Genomic DNA, 8,380 nt, shown 5'->3' on the forward strand with positions numbered 1-8,380 from the left:
TCTTTCTCCATTCCTGTCTGTCTGTCCCTGTCTATCCCTCTCTCTGACTCACTCTGTCTCGTTAAAAAATAAATAAATAAAATAAAAAAAAACATATTAAAAGAAAAAAAGAAATAGTGTTTAATTCATACTACCTTTTGCAAAAATATCTTTGTTGCTTATACATGTTTTAAGTAACCAAGGTCACCTTAATGTGCAGCCTTAAAGCATTCCTCTTGACTGTATTTACAGAATGATGAGAAGTACTTACATATAAAATATTTGCAGCTATTCTCCCGTAGTGTAATGGTTTGTCAACGCAGTAGATTATTAGATTTGCTATGTGGGTGAAAACATATTTATTCTGAAGTGCCTATATATCATTTAAGTAATAAATGTTAATAGGAAGTTTTGCTGTATCTGAATGTACAATACAGTAGTTTCATCTTGGTGACACAAATGTTGGGCATTTTTTTCCTCATAAATGTTTCTTTTTTTTTTTAATGTACCATAGAACATTTTGGAGATTCAAAGTACTTTGATTACATTCTAAAACAGATTACACATAAAGAATTGCATACCAGTAAGTAATTTTATAAAAGGATTCTCTGTCACATTCCAAACATCTGGCTTATAGGTATATGTTGAAACACTTTTCCCACAGAAACGATACTATGCATTGGTGATTGAGTCCCCAGGCCAAGCTGTCGGTATCAGAGAAAACGGAGTGTGAACAGTTTGGGGGGAGGAAAGTTTGAATTTCCATCTCTTCTCCTAAGAACAAGATCTTTTTATAGTTTTTGCAGCCCTTCCCAACTCCTAACGCCCTTAGGGTCCAGGTACTGCCTGTGAGGCTGCTGGTCGCCTCCCCTGGGTCAGGACCCTCCTCCTAGCCTGCCCCACCTCCTAAGGTTCTTCATATTCCAAAATCACTCACTTTCCTACTACCAAACACGTTTCTTTCTTTTTTTTATTACATTTTTTAAAGTTTATTTTAGAGAGAGGAGAGAGAGAGAGAATGAGGGAGGAGCAGGAAGCATCAACTCCCATATGTGCCTTGACTGGGCAAGCCTGGGGTTTCGAAACAGCAACGTCAGGGTTCCAGGTCAACACTTTTTTTTTTTTTATAACAGTACAGAGAGAGGGGCAGATAGGGACAGACAGACAGGAATGGAGAGATGAGAAGTATCAATCATCAGTTTTTTGTTGCGAGACCTTAGTTGTTCATTAATTGCTTTCTCATATGTTCCTTGACTGCGGGCCTTCAGCAGACCGAGTAACCCCTTGCTCGAGCCAGCAACCTTGGGCTCAAGCTGGTGAGCTTTTGCGCTCAAGCTGGCAACCTCGAGGTCTCGAACCTGGGTCTTCCGCATTCCAGTCCGACGCTCTATCCACTGCGCCACTGCCTGGTCAGGCCAGGTCAATACTTTATTCACTGTGCCACCACAGGTCAGGCTCTTTTCTTTTTTTTTTTTAACTGAGAGGAGGGGAGATGAGAGACAGACTTCCACATGCAACCTGACCGGGAGCCACCTTGGCACCCCATCTGAGGCCAATGCTCGAATCAACTGAGCTATCCTCAGTACCTTAAGCCAATACTTAGACTAACCAAGCCACTGCCTGCAAGAGAGAGAAGGGGGAGAGGGAGCAGAAGAGAAGCCGATAGTCACTTCTAAATGTGTGTCCTGACCAAGGATCGAACCCAGGACAACCACATACTGGGCCAACTCTCCTGAACCAACCTGCCAGGGCATCATTTTTTTTTAATGTTTATTTTTTATTGTTTTTAGAGAGAAAAGAAGGCGGGGGGAGAGAGAAGGAAGAGCAATCTGTTCCTGTATGTGCCCTGTGAACCAGCAACTTCTGCTCTTCCAGATGATTCTCTAACTAACTGAGTTATACGGCCAGGGCACCAATCACTTTTCTTAGAATAGCTGATGTCAAATGATGTTAAGAAAAAAACAATCTGATCAAACACCTTTCCAGAAACAATGAGTGACTTGGGATCATCTTCCCCACATCTGAAACTCACCGGCACCTGCGTCATGCATTTGCCATGCAGTGCTGCCGTGAGTATTTACAAGGGCACACCTCAGAACCCGTGACTTTCACGGAAAACGTCAATGTTTCAGAGTATGTGTAGAGAAGGATAATAACCTTTTGGCGGTGGGGACATTCCTGTTACATTTCATCCCTTCCTCAGTGTGAGTTCTCTGTTGCTCCTGCCTTTTTTTTTTTTTAATTATTTTATTTATTTATTTATTTATTCGTTTTTTTAGAGAAGAGAAAAAGAGAGAGAGGGAAGGGGGGAGGAGCAGGAAGCATCAACTCCTATATATGTGCCCTGACCAGGCAAGCCCAGGGTTTTGAATTGGCGACCTCGGAGTTCCAGGTCGACACTTTATCCACTGCGCCAGCACAGGTCTGCTGCTTTTTTTAGTTTCTTTTCCTACACGATGAACCCAGAGATCTCTTACTATCTCCTCAAGGTATATTTATCTCTGAGGTATCTTCATGAAGACTCTACGAATGTAGCTGGAATGTTTCAATACACAAATAACATTCCTTATGCTCTCAGGGAAATGCTTAGATGTCACAAAAAATGTCTTTTCAAAGTTTGAGAATTTTCAATTTTGCACTATGATTTAACTGAACTATTTAGGAGGATACTAGCATTTTCCAAGCACAGTACTTAGTTCACAACTGGAAAATATTATTTCTGTAGATGAATGCAAGTTGTGCAGTTGAATTTTTCTTGCCATTCTACTTCATGAAGTACCTTGTTTGCTGACATCCTGGTGTGTACCAGCTCGTGACTTTCAACCTGCTCTCAAGCAGCTGTGCTACTGGAGGAGAGCAGTGGGCGTGGGATGCGGGCTGTGCTGAGAGACCCTGGGACTGCTACAGAACACATTGTTAAACATGTGTGATGAGCTTGATTACTTTTTAAATAAAACTTGTCATTTATACTTTAACAAAGACTTTATGTAAATTATTAAACAAAAATGTTTGTCTTTTACTTTGGGATAATATAAATATATTTGGAAAGGAGACCAGCAGTTTATTTTCTCAGTGTTTTTCTGTATACCCCTCTGTTTTTGTTTGGATACTCTCTCTTACTGTGAATTTGGCTGCCTTTTTTTTTTTTTTTAATTTTAATTTTATTTTTGATTACCCAACTCTTAATTTTATTTTTTTACCTTTTAAATTAATTTTTAAAAATTTATTATGTTAACATGGATCCAAGGGTCTCACTCAGTGTAACACCCTTACCCTCAACAATGTGCCCCATCACACCCCTTTGCTCCCCTCCCCTGACTCCCCCCCTTCCCTCTGGGACTTGCTGTCCTGTTATCTGTATCTCTGTTATGTATATATAATTTCACTAATCCCTTCACCTTCTCTGATCCCATCCTCTTACCCCCCTCCCCTCTGACAGCTGTCCCTCTGCTCCCCATGACCCCGTCTCTGTCTCTGTTCTGTTTCTCAGTTCACCTTGTTCATTAGATTTCACATATAAGTGAGATCACACAATATTTGCTTTTCCTAGCCTGGCTTATTTCATTTAGCATAATAATCTCCAGATCCATTCATGCCATCATAAAAGGTAAAATTTCCTTCATTTTCACGGCTCTGTAGTACTCCATTGTGTGTAAGTACCACAGTCTTTTTATCTACTTGTCCACTGATGGACACTTGGGCTGTTTCCAGATTTTGGCTATTGTAAACAATGCTGCAATAAACATGGGAATGCATACCTTCTTTAGGATCGGTGTTTTGGGATTCTTAAGAGTATATTCCTAAAAGTGGGATGGCAGGGTCAAAAGGCAGTTCCATTTTTAATTTTTTGAGGAAACGCCATATTGTTTTCCACAGTGGCTGCACAAGTTTACATTTCCCACACAGTGCAGAACGGTTTCCTTTTCTCCACACCCTTGCCAGCACTTCTTTGTTGATTTGCTAATGAGAGCCATTTTGACAGGTGTGAGGTGATATCTCATTGTGGTTTTAATTTGCACTTCTACTGACGTTAAACAGTTTTTCATATACGTACTTAGTGGCCATCTGTATGTTCTCTTTGGAAGAAGTGTCTATTCAGTTCCTTTGCCCATTTTTTAATTGGATTGTTTACCTTCCTGGTGTTGAGTTTTAGAAGTTCTTTATATACTTTGGTTATTAACCCCTTACATAATGACCTAACAATATGTTCTCCCATTGTATGGGTTGTCTTTTTATTTATTTATTTTTATTTTATTTTTTTACAGGGACAGAGAGAGAGTCAGAGGGATAGATAGGGACAGATAGGAACAGAGAGAGATGAGAAGCATCAATCATCAGTTTTTCGTTGTGGCACCTTAGTTGTTCATTGATTACTTTCTCATATGTGCCTTGACCACGGGCCTTCAGCAGACTGAATAACCCCTTGCTCAAGCCAGCGACCTTGGGTCCAAGCTGGTGAGCTTTTTTTTTTCTTTTGCTCAAGCCAGAAGAGCCTATGCTCAAGCTGGCGACCTCAGGGTCTCGAACCTGGGTCCTTCCACATCCCAGTCCAATGCTCTATTCACTGCGCCACTGCCTGGTCAGGCTGTCTTTTTATTTTATTAATGGTATCTTTTGCTGTGCAAAACCTTTGTAGTTTGATATAGTCTCATTTGTTTATTTTGTCCTTTATTTCACTTTCCCATGGGAATATATCGGCAAAAATATTGCTATGAGAGATATCAGAGAGTTAACTGCCTATGTTTTCATCCAAGATTTTTATGGTTTTGCAATTTACATTTAAGTCTTTTATCCATTTTGAGTTTATTTTTGTAAATGGTGTAAGTTGGTGGTCTAGTTTCATTTTTGCATGTACCAGACCAGTTTTTCCCAACACTGTTTATTAAAGAGACTATATTTACTCCATTGAATACTTTTGCCTCTTTTGTCAATATCAATTGACCATAAAGGCATGGGTTTATTTCTGGGCTCTCTGTTCTGTTCCATTGATTTGTATGCCTGTTCTTATGCCAGTACCAAGCTGTTTTGATTACACTGGTTTTGTAGTATAACTTGATAGTAGGAAATGTAATACCTCCCACTTTGTTCTTCATTTTCAAGATTGCTGAGGTTATTTGGGTTATTTTTTGGTTCCATATAAACTTTGAATATTTGTTCTAGATCTGTGAAGTATGCCATTAGTATTTTAATAGGAATTGCATTGAATCGATAGGTTGCTTTGGGTAGTATAGACATTTTAATGATGTTAATTCTTTCTATCCATCAACATGGTATATGCTTCCACTTGTTTGTATCTTCCTTGATTTTTTTTCCAGTGCCTTATAATTTTCTGAGTACAAGTCTTTTAACTCCTTGGTTAAATTTATTCCTAGGTACTTTATTTTTATTTTGTTGTTGTTGCAATAGTGAAGGGGATTGTTTCCTTATTTACTTTGTGATAGTTTATTGTCAATGTATAAAAATGCAACTGATTTCTGCCTGACCAAGCAGTGGCACAGTGGATAAAGCGTCAAACTGGGATGCGGAGGACCCAGGTTCGAGACCCTGAGGTCGCCAGCTTGTGCGCAGGCTTATCTGGTTTGAGCAAAGCTCACCAGCTTGGACCCAAGGTCACTGGCTTGAGCAAGGGGTTACTTGGTCTGCTGTAGCCCCATGGTCAAGGCACATATGAGAAAGCAATCAATGAACAACTAAGGTGTTGCAACGAAAAACTAATGATTGATGCTTCTCATCTCTCTCCGTTCCTGTCTGTCTGTCCCTATCTATTCCTCTCTCTGACTCTCTCTCTCTAAAAAAAAAAAAAAAAAATGCAACTGATTTCTGAATATTGATTTCATATTTTGCCACCTTGCCAAATTTATTTATCATGTCTAGGAGTTTTTTGACTGAAATTATAGGGTTTTCTATACAGTATCATGTCATCAGCAAATAATGACATTTTTACCACTTCTTTTCCAATTTGGATGCCTTTTATTTCTTCTTGTCTGATTGCTGTGGCTAGAACTCCCAGAATTATGTTGAATAAGAGGTGTGAAAGGGGACACCATTGCCTTGTTCCTGATCTTAAGGGGATTGCTTTTAATTTTTGTCCATTGAATATGATGTTGGATGTCGGTTTGTCATAGATGGCCTTTATTATGTTGAGGTATGTTCCCTGTATTCCCACTTTTCTGAGAGTTTTGATCATAAATGGGTGCTGAATATTATCAAATGCTTTTTCTGCATCTATAGATATGATCATGTGATTTTTATCTTTCATTTTGTTTATTTAATGAATCACATTTATTGATTTGTGAATATTGTACCAGCCTTGCCTCCCTGGAAGTAATCACACTTGATCATGATGTATGATCTTTTTAATGTATTGCTGGATCTGGTTTGCTAATACATTGTTGAGTATTTTAACATCTATATTCATCAGAGATATTGGCTTATAGTTTTCTTTCTTTGTAGTGTCTTTATGTGGTTTTGGAATGAGGATAATGCTTGCCTCATAAAATGAGTTTGGAAGTCTTCCCTCCTCTTGAATTTTTTGGAATAACTTGAGAAGGATAGGTGTTAGTTCTTTGAATGTTTGGTAAAATTTGTCTGTGAAGCCATCCGGTCAAGAACTTTTGTATGCTGGGAGTTTTTTGATAACTGTTTCAGTTTCATTTGTCTTAATCAGTCTGTTTATGTTTTCTGATTCTTCCAGATTGAGTTTTGGAAGTTTGTATGTTTCTTGGAATTTATGTATTTCACGTGGATTTCCAAGTTTTTGGCATATCAATCATTATAGTATTTTCTTACACTCCTTTGTATTTCTGTGGTGTCATTTGTTACTTCACTTTTATTTCTAATTTTATTTATTTAGGTCATCTCTCTTTTTATCTTGATGAGTCTGGCTAAAGGTCTGTCAATCTTATTTACTTTTTCAAAGAACCAGTTCTTGGTTTCATTAATCTTTTGTATTGTTTTTTAGCCTGTATGTCATTCACTCTGATCTTAATTATTTCCTTCCTTCTACCTCCTCTGGGCTTTATTTCTTGTTCTTTTTTTTAGTTCTTTTAGGTGCAGGCTTAGGTTGTTTATCTGAGCTTTCTCTTGCTTCTTTAGGCATGCCTGTGATGCTATGAACTTTCCTCTCAGGACTGCTTTTGCTGTGTTCTATAGATTTTGGGTTGGTTGTTTCAAGGAAGTGTTTGATTTCTTTCCTGATCTCGTTTGATTTCTTTCCTGATCTCATTGTTAATCCATTTGTTATATTTAGCGTCCAACTATTTGAATGTTTTTCAGTTTTACTATTGTAGTTGAATTCTATTATAGTTTCATGTCACTGTGATCAGAGAAGATACTTTTATAAATAAATTTAAGATTGAAATAATAAGAAGAGGCTTGATATGATTTCGGTCTTAAATTTATTGATACTTGTTTTGTATCCTAATGTGGTCTATCCTAGAAAATATACCATGAGCACTTGAAAAGAATGTATATTCTGCTGCTTTGGGGGAAATGTTCTGAAGATATTAATTAAATTCAGTTGATCTAGTATGTCATTTAAGGCTGCTGTTTCTTTGTTAATTTTCTGTCTGGAGGATTTATCATTGATGTTACTGGAGTATTAAAATCCCCTGCTATTATAGTATTGCTATCGGTCTTGGCCTTTATGTCCATCAAAAATCTGCTTTATATATTTAGGTATATAAATGTTTACAATGGTTATATCCTCCTGTTGGATTGCTCCTTTTATCATTATGTAGTGACCTTCTTTGTCCCTTACTATAGCCTTTGTTTTAACATTATTTTGTCAGATACAAGTATTGCTACCTCAGATTTTTTTTCATTTCCATTTGCATGAAATACCTTTTTCCATCCATTCACTTTCAGTCTGTGTGTATCTTTTGTTCTGAGGTGGGTCTCTTGTAGACAGCATATATATGGGCCCTGTTTTCTTACTCATGCAGCTACCCTGTCTTTTGATTGGAGCATTTAATGCATTTACATTTAAGGTTATATTGATATGTACTTATTTATTGCCATTTTATTCTTTAATGCTACAATCCTCTTTCTCTTGATTTCTTTTTTCCTTTGCTGTTTCTACAGCAGACCTCTTAACAGTTCTTGCAGTACTGGTTTCGTTGTAATGAATTCCTTGAGTCTTTTATTTTGTCTGGGATGCTTTTTATCTCTCCTTCAATTTTAAATGATAGCCTTGCTAGAGACCCTGGCCTCTGGGCGGAAGACTGAGAGAGTCTTCCCCTGGGGCTGACTGTGCCCCGCCAGAAAGTGGCTGAGCCCCTCGACCGAACACAACTATGCACTCTGTGGGACCCACACTTTAAATGTCCATGCTGCAAGACTCTCTCCCTTTCCCCTGTGGAACCTAGCCCAGCAGAACAGGATATCCAGCACCTGGTCTGGT

This window comes from Saccopteryx leptura, chromosome 3 (assembly GCF_036850995.1).
Source record: "Saccopteryx leptura isolate mSacLep1 chromosome 3, mSacLep1_pri_phased_curated, whole genome shotgun sequence".
Classification (NCBI taxonomy): domain Eukaryota; kingdom Metazoa; phylum Chordata; class Mammalia; order Chiroptera; family Emballonuridae; genus Saccopteryx; species Saccopteryx leptura.